Source organism: Cervus elaphus, chromosome 22, assembly GCF_910594005.1.
Source record: "Cervus elaphus chromosome 22, mCerEla1.1, whole genome shotgun sequence".
NCBI classification, from domain to species: Eukaryota; Metazoa; Chordata; class Mammalia; order Artiodactyla; family Cervidae; genus Cervus; species Cervus elaphus.
The window spans coordinates 50,697,239-50,719,392 of record NC_057836.1 but is presented as its reverse complement, the minus strand read 5'-3'; the positions used below and the strand labels follow the sequence as shown (position 1 = coordinate 50,719,392).

The 22,154-nt window shown below is 40.8% G+C and overlaps 1 protein-coding gene across 6 annotated transcripts in view; it reads right to left on the bottom strand.

Moving 5' to 3' along the window:
* SLC41A2 (solute carrier family 41 member 2) overlaps positions 1-19,793 on the bottom strand; it is a 127,375-nt gene extending 107,582 nt beyond the window's left edge. Inside the window, exons 1-2 of one of the 6 annotated variants that reach the window (XM_043881108.1) lie at positions 19,648-19,793; positions 3,191-3,259 (exon numbers count right to left, since the gene is read on the bottom strand). The gene's annotated coding sequence lies outside the window, so the exon portion shown is untranslated. Of the gene's footprint in view, positions 1-3,190; positions 3,260-19,503 lie in introns of all 6 variants that reach the window. The other 5 variants (XM_043881109.1, XM_043881111.1, XM_043881114.1 and 2 more) reach the window with 5 other exon arrangements.
* Positions 19,794-22,154: the final 2,361 nt, after the last annotated feature.

The following is a 22,154-nucleotide window of genomic DNA, read 5'->3' as shown; positions in this document are numbered from 1 at the left end:
GCAACATGTAGGAGGAGAGAAAGAAAGCTTTGCTGCTGAAAGCCACCAAGGGTTCGGGATTGTTTACTACCACAGCAAGATTTAATGAAAACTAAACTCAAAAGCAGGCATCTTAAAAAAGAATCTGACCCACATAGTCCCATCTATTTTAGTTTAATAGAGTCTCTCTGATATACTGAGCATGTAAGGATTCCATCTATGGTTAAAGAGCTTTGAAACACTGTTTTCCAAACATTTAGATCTCGTTAACTGCATTTCCCCCCAAATTTTATCAAGTTAACAATGATTTTTCCTTTAAAATATAAGTGTACATTTTAATACCAAACAAGTAGAAAGGACAAACTCTTAGACTAAAAGCCTTTCCATTGAATACATTTAGATTTATTAAGAACTCACTCCTTGCTTCCTGTGGAAGCTCTGTCATGGGCCAACATTAATCAGGGGAGTTGGGTTAGGGAACCACTGACTTAAAGGAAAACAAACTAATATCAGACAGTCCTGATGAACTCCACTGCAGTTACAAAAAAAAAAGTAATAATATTAAAATTGCTTGTTTTTAAAAGTTAAGAAAAAGAATTGTATGTGTGTTGATTTACTAAATCAGTATCCTGGAGAAAATCTGCCCATTGTGCTGGAGGAGGCAATCTGTTCCTTTGCAAAGGTTAAATAATACACTTGAAAAATTCATCAGAGCAGTTGAGTTAGCAGACTTATGTCATGCCTCATTACTAAGAAAGGCAATAAATGGAAGTCTAATTCTTTATCTTCCCGTTAGAACAACAAAAAGATGAAAGCATTTAGTCAAAAATCTCAAAACTTGTCACAGCACTGTCACACACATATATTCACACACCAAATGACCTAGAAGTCAAGGCAGATTATGGTTATTATGTATTCTTAGTTTTCCCACTCTCCAAGTGTGCATTCTGCTTTTCACTTCCTCTGAATATATGTATTCTACATCTCTGTTTGTTAGAAGATGCAGACAGTCACCGAACAGGATGTATTATGCGGTCAGTTAAGTCAGATTTCAGAGAGGTCATGCCAGACAAAATGAGACCTTAGCTAATGTTTTACAAATTATTTTATTTTATAAAAAATTTTGGCACATTTTTTTCAATAATACTCAGTAAGTACTGACTTGTTTCACTGGATAGCAGGTTCACAAAGAAGGATTGTATCTATTTATAATAATTTGCTTTTTTGCAGCATCCAAACAGCAGGCTGCCTTTATGGCTGACCCGTTTTCCTCCACTATTTCCATTTAAAGAGTAAAAACTATCTAAACATAAATTCTCATTGATTTCAATGATTACTCTTTCCATTTAAGCAAAAACTATTTTTAAAAGTCTCAATAGTCTTTTCAATACCCAGTTTGGTCACCTGAATTCCTTAGCTTCTCCATTTCTTATCCCCAAACTCCATTTTCCTGAAGAATTGACCATCAAATCACTTTTCTCAGCACATATCCCGAACAGCTCTTAACCAATCCCCCCTTTGGTTTACTCATGTTCACTCTGACGCCAGCTTTCTGCTGTCCTGCCATAAACTCACTGCCAAACCCTTCTTCCTGGAGAAACATCAGAACCCACAAGGCCACCCTAGTCGCACGCATGGTGGTCACAGCCTTGACTACTAATCACACTGAAGAGCTCTATTCCCCATTTGAGCTAGTCCAACAGCTACTACTAAAATCATATCTCATTAAAAAAAAATTTTTTTTTTTTTTGGCAGCGCTAGCAGCATGCAGGATCTTGTTTCTGGACTAGGAATCGAATCCAGGCCCCCTGTATTAGGGGTGTGGAATCTTAACCACTGGACTGCCAGGAAAGGCCCATCATTTCTCATTTTAAACTCTTTGACTTCACTATACTCATCCACAGGGCTCCCTACATGCTGATTTCAGGTTCCTAACTGTTTCAAACTAATTGTTTCTACTCAATTTCCTAAATCAGCTAAATTATTATCTCTTATTCTTCTTTAAGCTTCCTCTATTCAACCAAATTTCTTTTATTCAGTTGTCCCTATACTTTCTACCAACTGTTCCTAATGTTCTGGAACTTTGGCTTCATTCATAAGGTCACCATAAAAATTGACCACCTCAGAGAAATCTACCTAAATTAATGTAGAGTTCAGGGTACAGAGAGGAAAAAAACACAGTCAAAATTAAATGCCCAAAACCGTGAGCCAGGTTCTTATCATGTACAGTTTTAAAAGAATTTTTTAAAAATAAAAGGTATCAAAAAAAAAAAATAAATAAATAAAAGGTATCCATTTGGTCTCCCATTGCCAGTTCCTACAGGGCAAAGAGAACATCTTTTTCTGATGATACTTGCTATATTGCTTGACCCTCAAAAGTTAAAAATCAATACGGCAATGAAAAAGAAATCTCCAGAACTCCAAAGGTACCAATATTACTGCTGCTTGGCAGAGATATATGTAATTCATAGTATCCAGTTGGTTTTTCCAGTAGTCATGTATGGATGTGAGAGTTGGACAATAAAAGAAGGCTGAGCACCAAAGAATTGATGCTTTCAAATTGTGGTGTTGGAGAAAATTCTTGAGATTCCCTTGGACAGCAAAGAGATCAAACCAGTCAGTCCTAAAAAAAATCAACCCTGAATATTCACTGGAAGGACTGATGCTGAAGCTGAAGTGTCAATACTTTGGCCACCTGATGCAAAGAACTGACTCACTGGAAAAGACCCAGATGCTGGGAAAAACTGAAGGCAACAGGAGAAGGGGATGACAGAGGATGAAATGGTTGCATGGCATCACTGCCTCAATGGACAGAGTTTGAGCAAACTCTGGGAGACAGTGAAGGACATTGAAGCCTGGCGTGCTCCAGGCCATGGGGCTGCAGAAAGTCAGGCACAACCTATGGAGGGAATCACATGACTAGGAAAAAAAAAAAAAATGTATGGATCTTTTTTTTTTGCCCATTTCCTGTAGTTTACCAAGGAAGAGGAACAACCCCAAGGCAATGACTCTAAACAACAAAGGTGCCTCCAATCAGCAACTACCCCACAAACTCCATGTGGTATAAGTCTCAAACTGGTCCAAACAGCAGCAATCCACATTATCTTAGCTCACAATTTCTATCAATGTTCAGGGCATTTATAGTACTTCGAAATTGAAATATAAAACATGCTACCTCACAAATACTGTCCTCCCTGATGAAAAGGCTCACCTCTAAAGTAGAATGAAGTATCTCTCCCCAACTCCTTTTTCTGTTTTGGCTCAAATGCAGAGTTAGCTCCTAAAAAAAAAAAAAAATTGAGTTTTTTTTATTTAAACTGGAAACTGTCTACTTAAAGTGAATTCAAGCATTCACACAGGTTTCATTTATGTAATAGGTACTGATGTCAAACTTTATTGATCTGGAGGTCCTGACAGTCTCTAACAAACACAAAAGCTTGAGAAATCATGGGAATGATTCAGCTCCTGCTATCCAAAAGCTAGCTGATTCCATAAAACAGTCAGTCATTCTAAGGCTACCCACAAATAGAAAAAAGTAACAGTCAAAGTTTCTACAGGCCTAAAAGACAGCTAAACAGTTGTAAAGAATTTGAGTCCAGAGAAACAATCAGTGGGTAAAATAAATCCTCAATACACCTCAAATAATTTTTCAAAGGAAACCAGACCCAGACAACTGATTTTGTTTTCAGAATCACAACCCTCAATCCCACTTTTAATAAAAGTCACTTTTAAAAGAATGCTTTATTTGGAAGAAGGATACATCAAAGACAAGCCAATGAGTCAACTAAAACAAAATCCACATTTGAACCATTTCTGCTTATTGAGAAAATGTTGACAGAATAAATAGAGTGTGCATCCAAAGAACAAAGTGTATTGCATAAACAAAAGTCTATTCTACCAAGTGCCAACAGTTAGATTAAATTTCGCCCCTACCAAACCAACTGAAAAGTGAAAAACAAATCATTTTACTAGATATTTTGGTTAGATTAATCACAATACATAAATATTTTTATAATATGGTGACTGCAGCCATGAAATTAAAAGATGCTTGCTCCTTGAAAGAAAAGCTATGACAAACCTAGACAGTGTTTTAAAAAGCAGAAACATCACTTTGCCAACAAATGTCCGCATAGTCAAAGCTATGGTTTTTCCGTTAGTCACGTATTGATGTGAGAGGTGGACCATAAACAAGGCTGAGCACCAAAGAATTGATGCTTTTGAACTGTGGTGCTGGAAGACTCTTGAGAGTCCCTTGGATAGCAAGGAGATCAAACCAGTCAATCCTAAAGGAAATCAATCTTGAATATTCATTGGAAGAACTGATGCTGAAGCTGAAGCTCTAATTTGAAGAGCCAACTCAATGGAAAAGACCCAGATCCTGGAAAAGATTGAGGGGAGGACGAGAAGGGGGCAGCAGAGCATGAGATGGTTGAATGGCATCACTGATTCAATGGACAAGAGTTTGAGCAAACTCAGAGAGAGTGAAGGACAGGGAAGCCTGGCATGCTATGGTCCAGGGGGGTTCTCAAAGAGTTGGACTTAAGAACAACAATACAGGTAGTAGACAAAAATCAGAACTATCAGTACTACTGTTTGAAATAATTCAGTAAATGGTCAAATAACAAAGGAGTTAAAGCACAGAAATCTTTTGAAGTTGAGAAACTGCTTTTAAGCAACAAAAAAAATATATTTCTCCCACTTTAAAACATTTCTTACATGTATCTTATTTTTTAAAAAAACTACCAATTAATGATGCTCTTGCAATTAACTTGCAATTGACATTCATTAATTTCCTGCAAGCTATGGCTAAGAACGGGCTTCGAAGGTAGCTCAGTGATAAAGAATCTGCCTTCCAAAGCAGGCAATGCAGGTTCAGTGCCTGGGTAGGAAGATCAACTACAGTAGGAAATGACAACTCGCTCCAGTGTTCTTGCTTGGAACATGCCATGGACAGAGGAGCTTGGTAGGCTACAGTTCACGGGGTCTCAAAGAGTCGGATACGACTGAGTATCTGAACACACACTGCTAAGAACATCACCTTATCAATCACCCCTAGAGAGAATCATATAAAACTTTACTTTAAAATTACACTACAGAAAGCCTTGCTACTGAAAACTGGCATTTTTCTTTTTCTTTAATAAAGATTGAGCCACCCTTGAGACTTCCCTGGTGGTCCAGTGGTTAGGACTCTCCTAGCTCCCACTGCAGGGTGTCCAGCTTCAATCCTTGGTCTCCTGGTTGAAGAACTAGGATCCCACAAGCCACATGGCCAAAAAAACAAAGACTGAGCCACCCTTTTACTTTACTTCAGCAGCAAGAAACTTACAGCACATCTGAAACTCAAATTTATGATCAATTTATTCACATTAATGTTACATTCTTAGTTTTATTTTCTCTTGTACTGGCTTCATAACTTTTTTTTAAAAAACCAATACTTCTTGTAGTTGTTTTTATAAAGTAACTCAACACCTTTGTGTAAAAGGTAGTGTACATGAGAATAAAACATAAATAATACATTTCCTTACTGGTTTTCTCTGGCATTTATAAATCTGAAATACTTAAATATAGATACTAGGTAACATAATAGGATAAGATTAACTCCAGCATTTAAAATGAGAAGTATACTTCCATATTTTAGCCTTAATACATCTTTATACTCTTGAAGAGAATTCAGTTTGAAAAATCTGAACACACTTCTGCAGACAACTTAAAAGATATACTTTATTCTTTGCAAAATTAAACCGAAAGCTGAATATAAAATCTTTCAGAATTGTAAAGTACAGAAAAGATAATCATGTGTCAAAGCAAAAATCTTCTTTCTAAGAAAAGGCAAAGGGAAACGTGATAGGCCATGGGTAAGGTTAACGTTTTTCTTTCTTTGAAGACCAAGAGTGCCCCATCATTTTCACGGTGATTCCATTCCCAGTATTTACTCAGAGCACTTCTATTCCTCTAGGGACCCTGGCTCCTTCCCCCATGCCAGCGATGAAGTCGCACACTACATCCAGAGGAGCAGGCCACACTAAATTACTCTGCCTTCCACTAGGTGGGGGAACAGGACAGCCCCCGCATCGAGCCAGGGCTTCCTCAGGTGGGGGTCTAGCATCACCTTCCCTCACCGGGACACCTTCACCATGGCATCACCCAGGGAGATGAAGCCAATCTTCCACGTTCCCAAACTGGACTTTCCCTCAGTACTGCTCCCTGGAACACAGCGCTCTGAAGTCCACTCAGGCACACAAACTCACGGCAAGAGACGCTATGCAGAAAAGGTGACCCACAGGTACACAGGGTTACATTAGTCAACTATTTTGGCATCAATCTCAAACAATGATCTAGCTCTTTCAGTATGTCTACTCTCTGAAACCATGTCTCCACCCTTTGATCAGGGCTACATACTTTCTTGTTCAAATACCACTTAAAAAAAAAAAAAAAAGGAGCCCAGAGGCTTTAACTCCAACTTGAAGTTCAAACTAAAACTATCCTCAGGTAGTCAAAATAACCTGACTACCTTTCTTTCTCAGCTCATCTGAAATGGTGTTTCTGATGTCCACTGGCACAGAGTTCTTTTTTACCATTCTGTTTTTCACAGAATATGTGTTAAATTCAAAAAAAAAAAAAAAAAGCAGGGGGGGGGAAGAAGCCCAAAGGACAAACAAGAATTGTTTATTTTAGAAACCCACCATCCACAGATAATCACTGATGATGTAATAGTATATATGATAACTTTGCTATATTTTTTCTTTTTATACATATATGTTTAAATCAAAAATACACTCATATTATACACACTGTTTGGCATCCTGCTTTTGCATTTTGTAAAATATCAAAAGACTTTCTTATCAGTATTCTACAAAGTTATTTTTAACGCTACTTATAATTTCCTCTTTATAAAACTCCCAGGGGTTCTAAAATTTATTTTTCCTACTTTATCCCTCTCCACAGTTTCCCAACAGGAACACGACTAAAAGGCAACAGTCTTCATTCATTAACACATCCTAAACAGCTTCCAGAAAACTAACATTCTGTATTCATAGAAGTGATTTCATTTATATTTTATACTGTTAGATGACCGTGAATACATTACTGCATCTACCCCACCAAGCTCCAAGGCAGGGCCAGGGTGCCACCAAGTCCATGGTGTGTCTCTCCCATGATCCATCACATATAATTCAAAATGGACTTTCCCTCAATAATTAAAAATGATAATAACTCCAAACAAAGTAAGAGTCATAACAAGATGTGACATTTCCTGGAAAGACCATCTCATTGTTTCCTTAAAGACTACAAAACGTTAACAGATGGCCAACAGGCAACAAGACATTAGAGAGATGCAAATCAAAACCACAATGAAGTATCATTTCACACTGGTCAGAACGGCCACCATCAAAAAGTCTAAAAATAATAAATGCTGAAGAGGGTGTGCAGAAAAGCGAACCCTCCTATAGTGTTTTGTTGTGGTTTTTTTTGTGTGTGTGAGAATGTAAATTGATGCAGTCACTATGGAAAATAATATGGAGGTTCCTTAAAAAGAACTAAAAATAGAGTTACCATGTGATCTAGCAATCTCACTCCTGGGCATAATATCCAGAAAATATGAAAATTCTAACTCACCTCAGTGTTCATAGCAGTACTATTTACAATAGCCAAGACATGGAAACAACCTAAACGTTCACTGACAGGTTAATGGATATTATTCAATGATGAATGTAATAAAAAGAAAGAAATAATGCCATTTGCAGCAACTCAGATGGATCTAGAGATTATTATACCGAGTGAAGTAAGTCAGAGAAAAACAAACACACGATATCACTATATGTGGAATCTTAAAAAAATAATACAAATGAATCTATAAACAAAACAGAAACAGACTCACAATCACAGAAAACAAGCACATGGTACCGTAGGGGAAGGGAGGGAGGGGAAGTGATAAATTAGAAGTGTGAGATTAACAGATACAAACCACGTATGTAAAACAGATAAGCCACAAGGACCTACTACTTAGCACAGGAAACTACATTCAATATCTTGTAATAACCTATAATGGAAAATAATCTGAGAGATATATATACATAGAAAACTGAAAAAATTACAAAACATTATTTAAATGCTTTTGTGTCTTTTGGTGCCCCTCACTAATACTCAAACACATGCTTGGCTGTGTGCTGAGGGGCTCAGTCGTGTCCAGCTCTTTGCGACCCCATGGACTGTAGCCCGCCAGGCTCCTCTGTCCATGGGGATTCTCCAGGCAAGAATACCGGAGTGGGTTGCCATGTTCTTCTCCAGGGGATCTTCCTGACCCAGGAATCAAGCCCAGGTCTCCCGCGTTGCAGGCACATTCTTCACTGTCTGAGTTACCAGGGAAGCAAGACTGTCTATTAAGCACTGCCCCCAGAGATTGAGGAAAGAATAGGCTTTTTTCCAAGGAACAATTTGACTTTAAACTCAGATGATAAAATCTATGCATAATCAAAATCTCAGACTTGAGTACATAGATTTCAGTCTAACACATTTTGAAAGGGAGAATATTAACTGCTTGTTCAAAGTTGTATTATTCATGTGGAATCACTGGCAAATGCTTTATGCCATGTTTGAAACTGTACAAAGCTTCCTGAGACATTTGCCATGCTTTCATCAGATGAATAAACTGATAACATGATCTGCATTGAGTGGCTTAATGGGGAAATTTCAAGTGACTTATTCAGCAAATCTTCACACTTCAATTAAGAGAGATGATTTGCTTGCAAAAAATTACAAGTGAAGAAGTGTCAGCACACTAAGGATACTGACAGTAGTTAAGAGGTTGGCCTCCAAAGTCAAACCTTGGTTGTTGTTGTTTACTCGGTAAGTGGTGTCTCTTTTTCGACCCCATGGACTGTAGCCCACCAGGCTCCTCTATCCATGGGATTTCCCAGGCAAGAATACTGAGGTGGGTTGCCATTTCTTCCTCCAGGGGATCTTCCCAATCCAGGCAGGCATTGACACGTGTGTCCTGCATTGCAGGAGGATTCTTTACCACTGAGCCACCAGGGAAACCCTGGTTTGGCTTAAATTCTGACTTTCACTAGTTATGGGACTTATGCCTCTATTCCTCAGTTTCTTCAAGGAAAAAATATCTCCTCCACAGGTTACTGTGAAGGCTAAGTAACTTACTACATGTAATATGCTTACAACAGTGTATTGAGTCTTCAATAAATATTAGCGAGTTATCATCATCATTACTCATCATTATTACTCTATACTTTTTATAAAGGATTCATAACCTAACTTTCTACCTCTTTATCCCCATAATAAGGAATATGCTAGTTACACTTTGCTATATTAAACCCCTGCCTTATGATTTTCAGATCAACTGTTTTGTTCCAACTTTCTCTAAAAAGTCAACTGAAGTTTAATATTTACATTTTGTACACTGTCCTCATCCTACTTTTCATTAAATTAAACTGCCAGCATGCTATAAAATATTATATATCTATAATGACTAGTATATACAGAGACCAAATGGTACATATTATAGATACTGAACCACCCAGGTCTTCAGGAAACCACTATCTCCTAAAAGAAAAAAAGGAAATGAAACCTAGAATAGGAATTAGCTCTAATACTATTGTTAAATTTAAATATCATATCTAATGTACTTTTTTTACTTCTAGAAAGATAACTAAGTAACATTTTTATAATTTACAAATAAAACAAACAACCTCAAACCATCACTGTAATGTTTATTCTAGATTAGAAAACTAAATCTGCTCAACCAGAGCAAGAAATATTACAAAGACTCCATCATGAGTTTGCCTGGGGTTATTCTGAAACCCACAATCCAGAAATAACAGACAAGAATTTTCCGACTTTTCTTTTTCCAAGAGTACTAGAATGTTACCATAAAAATTCTTTCTTTGTTATGTAAAAGATAGAGGAAAGCGGAGCATGAAATGAAGCAAGTAGGCCAGGCTTTGGACTCCGGTACTACCTGTTAATTTTGCTTTCTTGATCATAGATACGACAGTCTGCTTAAAATCCCAGGAGAATACACTGGCTAATAATGAAAAAGATTTATTTGTCCACTAAATGTTGGGCTTATTACCTTCCTATATTGTTTGGAATATGAATAGCTTATCAAAAAGTCACTCTTAAACTAAAGAAAAAAAAACAAAAACACTTCTTCAAAGAACTAGAGAGTCAGGGACTTCCCTGGCGGTTCAGTGGTTAGAACTTCATGCTTCCAGTGCAAGGGGCGCAGGTTCAATCCCTGGTCTGGGAACTAAGATCCTGAAAGACGTATGGCATGGCCAGGGGGGGGAAAAAAAAAGAACTAGAGTCTTATCCATACATCCTATAAAATATTTAAAAACTTAAACCCAAAAGAAAGGAGAACAATCACTCATTCTTTAGAACAGGGGTCCCCAACCTCTGGGATCTAATACCTGATCATCTGAGTGGAGCTGATATAGTAATAATAGAAATAAAATGCACGATAAATGTAATGCACTTGAATCATCCTGAAACCTCCCCCACCCCCTCCCGATTCCGTGGAAAAATTGTCTTCCACAAAATCAGTCCCTGGTGCCAAAAAGGATTGGGACCTTCTGCTAAGACAAGAAAACCACTGAAAGCAAAAAGGAGACTTCCTTGGTAGATACTTGTGTGATCTTTTCTGAAAACCTAGGAGACAGACAGACATGCTCATACACTACAGCTCAGGAAACTGAGTCTCAGAGAGGTTAAGCAATACGCCCAAGTTATAAAGTAAAGACACAGTAGGCCTCCCTGGTGGTTCAGCACTAAAGACTCACCTCCCAATGCAGGAGACGCGGGTTCAACCCCTGATCCGGGAAGATTCCACGAGCTGAGAAGCAATTAAGCCCACGGGCGGCAACCACCGAGCCTGTGCTCTGGAGCCCGCGTGACGCAACTACGGAAACCTGCGCGCCGAGAGCCTATGCTCTGCAACAAGAGAGCATCCCCCACTCTGCAACTGGAGAAAGCCTGCACAGCAACGAAGCCCCGGCATAGCCAAAAATAAACAAACACATGCTGCTGCTACGTCGCTTCAGTCATGTCCGACTCTGTGCAACCCCATAGACGGCAGCCCACCAGGCTCCTCCGTCCCTGGGATTCTCCAGGCAAGAACACTGGAGTGGGTTGCCATTTCCTTCTCCAATGCATGAAAGTGAAAAGTGAAAGTGAAGTCGCTCAGTCTGTCCGACTCTTAGCGACCCCGTGGACTGCAGCCTACGAGGCTCCTCCATCCATGGGATTTTCCAGGCAAGAGTACTGGAGTGGGTTGCCATTGCCTTCTCCAAATACATACATAAATATTTAAAAAATAAATAAAGACACAGGACTCAAATTCACAACTTTCGAACCAGCTAACGATAAAGAAGAAATGACAGGCATCCCGGTACAGCAGTGGGAGTGGCCGGAGATGAGGAATACAGAACCAAGGCCTCCTACTGCTTGCTCCCTCCCAAGTCCACTCACGCCCAGCACTGGGTGGATTAAACTGAATTCAAGCTCTCTTTGAACACAATCGATGGCTCAGGAATGGAAATGGCTATTTCCCATGCCTCACTCCCTAATTCACAAGTACATTATCTTGTCTCACTCAATAAACGAGCAGTTACTGAAGACCCAGAAATGTAATCATACCATAAACTGACCATTTTATAAGTGCCACTGGAGAAGGGAATGGCAACTCACTCCAGTATTCTTGCCTGGAGAATTCCATGGACAGAGGAACCTGGTTGGCTACAGTCCATAGGGTCGCAAAGAGTCGGACACTTAAAAGTGCCATATAAGATAGTGTAAAAGAGACTATTTGTATCTTTAATATCTGCCCCTCAAATGCTCTTGCTTTACAGTAATTGCACTTACTTATATGAAGTTCAGTTGCCTTTTACTAGTCTGTGAGCTCTTGATACAAAATTCTGTATATTCCCCACTTGTTTAGTTGCTAAGCCGCGTCTGACTCTTCGGCAACACCATGGACTGTAGCCCGCCAGGCTCTACCGTCTGTGGAAGTTTTCAGGCAAGAACACTGGAGTGGGTGGCCATTTCCTCCTCCAGGGGATCTTCCCCGACTCAGGGATAAACCTGTGTCACCTGCATCGGCAGGCAGATTCTTTACCACTGAGCCGCCAGGGAAGCCCCATTCAGTATCACCTAGGTGGCGTCCACTAAAAATGTTAAAAGGAGCAAACGAAATGATGATGAGTTGAACCTTAAATAACAAGGAAGAGTCAGAGAGATGGGAAAAAAGAGGGGACAGTGCATTCTAAAAGGTGGCTGGTAACCAGGCAGACAACTCCTGGGGAATGAACAGGCAGGCCAGAGCAGAAGATCCACACCACCAAGCAGCAAAGACGGTAAACCAAAGTCGTGGAATTCCTTTGCGGGGGGTTAGGATTTCCTTTTCTGAATCAGGCCGATTTGCTTTTAAACATTTATTTTAATGCAGGAAAACTCTGTGTTTAAATTAAACCTGCGTGAAACCCCACTATATTGATAGAAAACAGGTACTCTGAAGCCCCACTCAGTCCCCACCTTATCTGACTTGAGAAGACTCCAAAGGCCCTCCTTGGACCACAGTCTGAAAAAACCTGGGTTAGAAACATGTCTGGAAGCACCGATGCCAAAGGGCTCAGAGCACTGACCTCTGGGTTGGCCTAGGTGGGGGGAACATGGTAAGGAGGGACTTGAAGTAATATTTTCACTTTTTAAATGTCACATATTTTTACATCATTTGAACTGTTGTTTATATTGAGCCCTTCTACTTTTTAGACTTTAAAAATAAATAAGACACCATTGCTCCAAAAAAAGCATTTTTTAATGGTTCAATTCAAGTGGATTGCTACATTTTAATGAATCACTTCCTTATAATTGCAGGATATCATTTTAACTAAATTACATCGCAATGAAAATGAACATCTCTGTACATAAGACTTTCCCATATTTAGAATGATTTGCTTAGGATAAATTTATACAAGTTAATGGTTTCCATTTAAGTTCTATAATACATGGCTTAAAATAAGACTCTCTAGAACACACAAAAAATACAAAATTCAACGAGTATTTTTTAAAAGCCATTCTACAGTAGCAAGATTTTGATTCCAGCATTCATTTTTAAGATACATAAAATCTAATTTATCAAAGTAATCAGCGAAGTTTCCACATCTCAAAAAATGTATTAAAGAGAAATCTGAAACAGAACTTGAAAGCGCTCTACCTTTCATGAATTTTTCATAACTTCTCTTGCCACTTATCAAAACCATACACTGAAAGAATCTTTCTTCACAGTTGGGTTTCACAATCTAATTCTGTGAAGTCACAGCACTGTGACAGTACAATCATTCTCTGGCAACAAACTAACATCATTAAATTCTTATTTGGAAGTTCTATGGGGTATAAGGATGTTCTATTTTTACTACTAAGATCAAAATCTATTTTGTGTTGCCTCGCCATTAAGCTCCTATGATTGATACATCTTGACCTAATTTATTCTCTTGTTCCCAGCCATCTTTATAAAACTACCTTTTGGTGAGGGCTCAGAGAATGCCTGTCTGTTCGAACAGAATATAAATGGTTGCTGCCTGTAAACAATCGTTTAATGCTCTGTACTCCTTGGAAGGAGAAACCCCAAAGTCAGAAAGTGTGGTGTTCTTTTTCTTATCTCTATTACTGTTTTAACATAACATAAGAGTACTTTTTGCTAAATTATCTTTTAAATAAGTGAATGGGGTTCCATCACTAAGGTTTCCAACTGGGCAAAAAGAATTTCTAATAAACCCTTTCTCTTTTTTCCAAAAGTCAATTACAAGGATTGCTAGACATCAAGGTCATTCCTACTAATATGTAAAAGCTCTAAAAGCAAGGATGGCTAGAAATATCAAGGTCATTTCTACTACTATGTGACAGTTCTAATATTAAGGGTATTCAGACTCTATCAGCAAAGATTTGCTTAGTCCCTGCTGGGCACAGGGCACTATGCTTCCGTGTGAACAAGAGAGAAGAAAGATCTGCTCTCATGGGTCTCTCTCTCTTGGTGCACAGGCAAGTTTGTGAACCACAAATCTTTATGAAAGGAGAAGTTCCAATATCAAAAACAGAAACATGTTTTAGAAGAAAGAGACTGGAACCAGATTTTAGAATACCTGTCAAGGCCAAGGAAGGTGGAGTTTATGTTTAAATAACGGAAACCTAGATATCCAAAGGGATCCTTAGAAAGTATTAAACTATGCAGGTGCTGACTAAAACTTTTGGATGGCTTCTTATTTCCTGTGAGAGAAATTCAAAATCTTTAAAAGAAAATCTTGAAAAGGGTAACTAAATCTTGAGTCATCATCCCCACCTACCCAAGATCTTGGGTTGTGGTCACACTGCACTTCTGTTTCCTCTATCATAGGGATTTTCAAACTTTTATACATTGTCATTTAGTAAAATATCAATATATGACACATTTATTTTTTATTTTATTTCTTTTTAAAAACATGCAGGTCACAACCACTAAACTGATTTTATAACCTGGTCAGTGCTTAGGTACTGCAGTTTGAAAAATACTACTTTAGCATATACCACACTCTCGCGCTTCCCGCGTGGCACTAGTGTTAAAGAACCAATCTGCCAATACAGGAAATGCAGGAGACGCGGGTTTGATCCCTGGGCCACGAAGATCCCCTGAAGGAGGGCATGGCACCCCACTCCAGTCTTCTAGCCTGGAGAATCCCATGGACAGGGGAGCCTGGTGGGGTTTTACAGTCCACGGGGATGCAGAGAGTCAGACACGACTAAAGTCAGACACTGAGCACGCATGCACTCCCTCTCTCACTTCTAGGTCTTTCCATGCATTCTTTCTGCCCAAAACATTCTTGCTCAACCTCATTCTTTCCTTTTTTCTGGCTACTTCCTATTCTCCTTTGTGACCTGAGCTCGTAAACATCACTTTCCTGACCCTCTTAGGTTAGTTCTCTGTCTTCTGCGTTCCTAATACTCTATGCTCTCATGTTCAGTAAGCTTTACTGTAATTGTACATGGCCTGTCTTTCTAAGATGTAAATCCCATGAGCATCAGGACCCATTCCTGTTCATTGCTGAATCCTGAGAGCCACACCCAGTGCCTGCTACAGATCAGGCCCTCAATCAATGTTTGAAGAGTAAAACAGGTGAGGAAATGGACTTGAATAATCTATACATTAATATTTAACCACATGATGAAATGAGCACCCACTTAAAAACTGTTAAGAGGTTTAGCTAGTTCCAAAGAAAATATATGCTCAGTTCCAACTCTATAAATGGTGATTAGGCTCCTAAGCTTGCCTGCAAAATACTATTACCCACACACACACTTAACTGCTGAGAAGACAGCTGCTGATTTCCCTCTCTGCCAGGACAATAGAACTTTCACTCCTCTAAGTAGGAGAAAACAGGATAAACAGGATTAAAGGGACACTTTGCTTTCTCCCTATTTTATCAGTTAGTTCCTCCTAGAGCAAAGTGGACTTCCCTGGTGTCTCAAACGGTAAAGAGTATGCCTACAATGCGGTAGACCCAGGTTCGATCCCTGAGTCAGGAAGATCCTCTGGAGAAGGAAATGGCAACCCACTCCAGTACTCTTGCCTGGAAAATCCCATGGACAGAGGAGCGTGGTAGGCTACAGTCCATGCGGTCACAAACAGTCAGACATGACTGAGCAACTTCACGTCACTCTTTAGAGCAAAGTGACTTAGCTAATGGCGGAGATGAGATTAGATAGCTAGTGGAGGGCTTCCCTTGTGGCTCAGAGGGTATAGATAGCTAGTGGAAAGCCCCTGTATAGCACAGGGAGCTCAGATCTGTGATAACCTAGAGGGTTGGGATGGGGATGGGAGAGGAAGATTCAAGAGGGAGGCGATATATGTATTCACATAGTTGATTCACTTTGTTGTATAGCAGAGAATAATACAACATTGTAAAGCAATTATACGCCAATAGAATAACAATAATAAAAAAAAAAAGAATAAAGGTCAATATTCCAGACAGGCCCCACCCCTGAGTTCTCACTGGTTCTTGAATCTACCTGTCTTCAAGAAGAGAAAGTTTTCCTTTCCCTTCCAACTCCTATGAGGAAATCTTTCTGAGACAGGGCTTTCTGTACCTGCGGGAGAGACCTGCAGTTTTTTAGGTGCCAGACAAACATCTGGGCAGATAAAGCAAGAAGGAACGGAGTAAATATGAGTCTAACCTAAACTCTCCAAACCAGCTTTACCAGAAATGAAAAATTAAACTGCATTATAATAGTACTATAATTCTCATCTGGCTTCATGAATCTGATCTCAATCTGCAAAATCTGGAGACAGAAGAGATGTAATCAGGAATAGTAACAACAGTCATCCCAGTCTGATTTCTGGGTCCCAGAGAACATACAGGAGCAAGGTGGGACAAAAGGGAAGGGAATAAGGTTTTTTCCACTTCCCCTTTCGAATTTCTCTGGGGCAAAAGTGTCTAAACAAGTTGAATCTATCTTTGTATACTACAACCTTCCCTTCCAAATTCTCATTCTCGCTTCTCTTTTCTCATCTTCCAAATCCCCTTATGCTGCCCGAAGATCTTCATTTTCAACACCCACACTTCTAGAAATAAGCAAATTTTCTCAAACCTCCAAAATGTTCCTTGAGCCCATACCACTAACCTCTCCTCTCCCTCCTCACACCAAAACTCCCACTTTCTCAGTGCAGCTGATCAGCAGGAAAGCAATCTGACTAAATCCACTCACAAGAAGATAAAATAACTGACAGTCCTAGCTTTTAAGCCCTCCCAGAAATACATCTGGGCTTCCCTGGTGGCTTAGCAGTAAAGAATCTGCCTGCAGTGAAGGTTCAATCCCTGGGTCAGGAAGATTTCCTGGAGAAGGGAAGGACAACCCACTCTAGTATTCTTGCCTGGGAAATCCCATGGACAGAGGAGCCTGGCAGGCTACAGTCCATGGTGTCACAAGAGTCAGACATGACTGAGTGACTAAACCACCACCACCAGAGATACGTATATGTTTTATTTTATACACACATACATTTTTAAGCTATAGAAATCTAACCACAGTAATTTCAGAGAAAAGATGAGGGGTGCCTCATTAAAATTTCCCCTAAAGGAGTCAGGTCTGCTCTGACCAGCTTTCCCAAAGATCATGTCCCCAAAGTTGTTCCCACATTTTCCCCAACTTTCAGTCCTTAAGTGACACTAAAAACCCAAGAGGACAGAGGAAACCAACTTGGGAAGGCATCTATTGCTACAGGATACGTATTCATTGATTGGGTAAGTCAATGACAATCAACATTAGATTGGATAGGTTATACTTTAAGTATATTTGATAATCATTCCATTAGGTAAAACAAAAACATTCACTCAGGTTATATATTGCAATTATTGCCTCATTCTATTAATGAGGTCAACGAGGCATAACGGGGTGAAATAACATTTCCATTGTTTAAAGCTCAGTAGTTGAAGAACAGGATGGGTGGCTCTTCACAGACATTGAATCGGCTGTTTATCCATTAATTCCACTTGAAAATCTTTAATTTTATTTTCCATAATGTTTCTGAAATTTGGTAGTATACTTTAGAACAGTCATATTAGAGTAAAAGAAAAATGACTTGAATTCCTGGGAGGCAAAATCATGTCTTTTTCAGGCATTTTTGTAAGAAAGACCTAAGCCTGAGATTGAATTTGTGGGCACTCAGAAAAAAACACAAAAACAGGCAAAGTAGCGTTCATTCAGCTCCAAGTGGTTCTTAACTTCAGAGCCATGTAAAATACTTATTTGCCACCCAAATAAGAATAGAGCTATAATAAAGATTACACAAACTTAGGATAATAAGATCTTTCACTTTGCCTGAGAGATACATGAAATTTTAATTGAGGAATTAGTGCTTGCAATTTTTTATTAGTTTGCTTAGCTAGCCACTAAAATAAATTACTTGAAATTCAAGTGATAACAGGAACTTTTCAAACCAAGCACAGAATATATGAAAATGCTAACTGGGTGTGGTCTCCCTTGCCTTTCGTCATGAACACACTTTTTGTGGCTTTTGTCAAAATTTCAGAAAGGGTAAAGGGTCAGTAAGATTCCCAAGAAATGACAGGGTATTCAGAAAGACTTAAACAGCATTTATTCACCTCCCCCAATTATAAGCATCATGTTGGTTGGTATTGAGTTGTTTGGTTTTTCAGGCAGTGCTAGCCCCCCAAACCTAGAGTTTTTAACATATAATTCAACAATAAAAAGACAAATAACCCAATTAAGATATGGGCAAAAGATATGAACAGACATTTCTCCAAAGCAGACATGTAAGTGGCCAATAAGCAAATGAAAAGACACAACATATTTAGCCATAAAAAATGCAAATTAACACTACTTTATTCCCACTGGAGTGTCTATAATAAAAACTAGTAAATAGTCAATAACAAGCGGTGAGAACGTGGAGAAATTGGAATCCTCATACACTGTTTGATGAGAATGTAAAATGGTGCAGCTACTCTGGAAAAGTTTGCCGGTTTCTTAAAAGTTAAATATACAGACTCAAAACAATGGAAGTCATATGTCCACCTAAAAGCTTGTACACAAATGTTCATAGCAGCATTATTTACAATGACCAAAAACTAGAAACATCCTTAATGTCCATTAACTGAAAACCAGTAAACTGTGATAACGTGGTACACTCATACAACGAAGAATTAAGCACCGATGCATTCCACACGTGGATAAACCTTGAAAACATTATGCTATGTGAAGGAAGCCAGACACTAAAAGCCACATAAAGTACGACTCCATTTATATGAAATTTCCACAACAGTCAAATCCTTAGAGACAGAAAGATTAGTGGTTGCCAGGGGGTGGGATAAGGGAATGAGGAGTGACTGATAATGGTACAGGGTTTCATTCTGGGGTGATGAAAATGTTCTGTACAGTGGTGACAGTTGCAAAACTTGGTGAAAATACTAAAGACCGTGCTTGAAAAGGATGAATTTTACGGTGTGTTTAGTATATCTCAATTTTTTTTTTAATTGTTCATTTACGGAAAGAAATTACATACACTTGTAAAGTACCTACTATTACATACATATACGTAATCTCTTTCTAAAATTCAACGTCTGGGGTTTTTTTAATTGAGCTATATTTCACATATATAAAGAGAGAAATGAGAGAACACGGTGACACGGAGCAACCGTGACCCCGAAGTCGTGGATCTGGGGTGTGTCCCAGTCCGCCTCGCAGCGTCCCCATCCTGCTCGCCTTCACCCATCACTCAGCCCCCACCCGCCGTCTGGTCCAGTGTCAGGGCCGGGGACGACCCACCGCGGCTGCCCGGCTCCGCGGCGGGCGCCCAGGGCCGGCCAGCCCTCCCTCCCAAGGTGGGGCAGCCGCGGCCGGCCGGGCTCGGGCGCTGCCCGCGGGCCCGGAGGGGATACGGACGGCCCCGCCGCTCCCCCTGCCCCGGCCTCCCCGCGTCCTGGCCGCGGGTCTCAAGCCCGTCGCCGCCGCACCTCCCTCCAGTACCTGGGATGCGCCCGAACCCGGCGCCGCGGCCAAAGCCGAGACTTTCCCTCCATATCACCTGCCCGGGAGCGCGGTGCGAGAAGGACCTCGCCTCCTCAGACGCGACCGAGGCACCGGCAGCAGGGACACGGAAGGGGAATTCACCTAGTCCCCCCGGGCGGCGGCTGAGGCGGCTGCCCAGCGCCCGCGGCTCCTTCCTCTCGCGCGCCTCCTCGCGCCGTCCCGGCCGGGAGCTGACAGCCCGGGAGCCGGCGCCCGCGGCCCGCTGGCTCCCCGCCGCCCACCCCGCCCCCGCGCGGCCGCCCCGCGCACGCGCAGCGGCGCCGGAGCCCGAGGGGAAGCGAGAACCTGATGATGTGGCCGCGGGGGTGGCGACCTGCAGCGCCAGCGCCGCCCACTCCTGGACCCTTGGCTGCACCCTGACCGACGCGCTCCGGGAACCTGATCGAGCAGAGCTAAAGGGGAATTTTCATGGGAGCCTACTCAGCAGAGCAGGGCTGCGGCCTTCCTTGTTCGCCAGCCCACTCCATCCCCAGCGCCCCACTGCCCCCGCCGCCCCACATCCACATCTCTGGCTGCTCCTTGGTCCTAACGCTCATATTTATGACTCATGACTTCTGTTCTCCAGCCGGGAGCCTCCTGGTTGGCTGGCTTCGTGTTTTCTTCTCTCGCGCAGACTGGGATTTAAACTAAGCAGAATGGTCCAAGTTTGATCCTAGGTAGGGGAGAAGGGGATTGGCCCCCAAATGGGATGATTAGATTTAGGGCAAGTCCCAGCAGTTGGGAGAGTGGTGTTCAAAGCAAAGTGCATGGACCCAGTGGAGGTGGCTGGAATGCCAGACTTTTCAAACTTGCTCATCTTGTTTTTAAATCTATGTTAAAAAGTAAGCTAGAGTTTGCAAAGTAAAGCCAAGAATTCATTTACTTTATTTAACAACTATCATTCGAGCATCTTTTGCAGGTAATGGGTGAAGCCCTGGAGGTATTCCAGTGACCAGAACAAAGGTTTCTGTCCTCAGGCTCTTCTAAGAGAGAGGTTGCCCTTCACCGTACACACATAAACATACAGCTAATTATGTGAAGTAATGGGCCTGTTAACTAACTCTATTATACTCATTTCACAATATACACATGTGTCAAATCATCACATTATACACCTTAAACTTACACAATGTTCTATGTCAATTATATCTCAATGAATCTGGAAAAAAAATAAAGAATACTGGTATGCTAAAAAAAAAAAAAATTACCCAGCAAATGACACTTCCTCAAGTCAAAGCTTCCACCAAATCTTAAGTCACTCCAGTGATTTAGTAGCAGATTTCCAAGTGCTAAGAGAGATCAGAGAGTATATTTATCCACTTTTTTTTTCTTGAGGCACTCTCCATCTTTTTTTTTTTTCTAGTTGCAGCATGCAAACTGTTAGTTGCAGTATGTAGGATCTAGTTTACTAACCACGGAGCAAACCTGGGCCCCCTGCATTGAAAGTGTGGAATCGTAGCCACTGGACCACCAGGGAAGTCTCTGCCATGAAAGTTTTGACCTTCACCTTCAGGATGAAAGGTACTTCTGTATCAGTCTTGGTCATCTGAGGTAATGCTTTTTATAATCGCCCATGCAAGTTTAAGGACAGGGAAGCCTGGGGTGCTGCAGTCCACGAGGTCGCAGAGAGTCAGATACGACTGAGCGACTGAACTGAACATGCAAGTGTTCTTCACCCCTAAACATCTGTTAGGAATGAAAGTATAATTGCAAGGAAGTGGAAAAAACGGTGTTTCCACTGCATTTTCAAATGGTTTTTGTTCTCAAGGTTTTGAATTGCATATCACCCAGAGGTAATTAACTGCTCTTGAAAGCTTTTGTCATTGTTGTTGAAAGCTTGCTAGAAGTGAAAGTTCCAAAAAGATACATACCTCCTCTGGGTCCTGTTGTCTCAAGATTTCTGCACAAAGCATACATAGGATACACTACCCTTTGCCAGTTTAGAAAATTCTACCAGCGTTTTTCTTCTGAGAGCTAATGGCTTCCATTGCCCTGAATTTCACTAGTCAGCATGTAGCAACTTTCTCCTCATGCAGTGCCTCTCATTCTGTATGCCACAACATGGAGTGTATATATATACACATATATATTTAGTTATTTTAAGCCTCATGTTGGAATCCAGATTTAAATCTCAACCCTGAAAATAGCTCAAGGTGGAAGCTGGTGAAGGGATACCCCTTTCTGAAAAGTTAGGTCCCGATGTGTGCAGGCAACAACATCGTATTACAACTTCATCTTCTACCTGACAGCTGGCAACTCTAAATAGGAAGCCAGTGACTGAGAATTGAGGATGTGTAGTAATCAGGGTTGTGATGATTGCTAGAGAAAAGCCTGGGAGTTATGAAAGTGTGTAGCAAAGGGACCTGTCTGTTCTAGAGGCTAAGAAAGAGCCCTTTGAAGAAGTGACATTTAATCTGAGCCTTGAAGAATAAGGAGTAGGAGGCCTGGCAACAAAGGGAAGGGGATGGGGTGGGGAGTGGAGTCTGGAAACTGCGGGTGTGAAGGCCCTTTGGTAGGAAGGGGTTCCACCGTGGAGGCCTTGAGAAGGGACCGCCGTGGCTGCAGTGAGATGGCTGATACTGCAGGAGGGGACAGCAGGAGCCTTGAGT